Genomic DNA, 897 nt, shown 5'->3' with positions numbered 1-897 from the left:
CCTTCCGGATTCCTATAACTTTATTTTCAATCTTCCCTGCCATGAGATATCACATTCTCCTTTCCTTAGAGTTGTTTGATAGATTTATAGCCTATACGGCTCACATGGTAACTTCTAAGAAGATTTCAAGAACTTAGGAATCTTTCAAGAAACTTAAGAAGCTTAAGAATCTTAAGAATCTTTCACGAAACTCAAAAACCTCTCAAGATACAAAAGTCTTTCAAGGTATAAAAGTATGGGGTGTAACATAGTTCCCTCCTTTAGAACATTCGTCCTCGAATGTGAACCAAAACCTTTCTCCGGATCTTATATCTACTCTATGGAGAGTTTCTCTGTCCCATTCCCATAACATATACTTTTATCGAGCAATTAATATCCGAGTTCCAAAGGTTAGGATTAATTGTAGACGTAGGAAATAGGTACGGATACTTGTGTTTCATTTCCTCTTTCACTTCCTAGGGGGTTACCCATCCCAGTACTACTCTTGTCCAAGCACGCTTAACTTCGGAGTTCTGATGGGATCCGGTGCATTAGTACTGGTATGATCGCATCCATCCCTTAAGGTCTCCACTAATGGTTCCTCATATGGTCTTAGATACCGCGACTTCTATCTGTTTATTGCTGGCCTCGAGATCCATCCATCCCTTATGGGATATCGTTTGAAGTTTATGCGTTCCCATGTACATATGATAGCATCAGTTGATTTTCTCTTATGCTTGTATTTCTATTGTCCACTTCCCCCTTTTAGGGTGAACCCATACCATCCTCTGTTTATTTTCCACTGTCCGTATGCATGTGATTCTGTTCCAACATATTTGTCATACTGTTCATGTCTACTCCTTCTTGTAGATCATCTAGACTTTAGATTGCCCCTATAAGAAATCTTAGTACAATCAT

At 39.0% G+C, this 897-nt stretch overlaps 1 pseudogene; it reads right to left on the bottom strand.

Annotated features, from left to right (window-relative positions):
* Positions 1 to 431: 431 nt before the first annotated feature.
* LOC129891011 (5S ribosomal RNA) lies at positions 432 to 553 on the bottom strand (annotated as a pseudogene).
* Between the last annotated feature and the right edge of the window lie 344 nt (positions 554 to 897).

This window comes from Solanum dulcamara, chromosome 5 (assembly GCF_947179165.1).
Source record: "Solanum dulcamara chromosome 5, daSolDulc1.2, whole genome shotgun sequence".
Lineage (NCBI taxonomy): Eukaryota > Viridiplantae > Streptophyta > Magnoliopsida > Solanales > Solanaceae > Solanum > Solanum dulcamara.
This window is presented reverse-complemented; position numbering and strand designations above follow the sequence as displayed.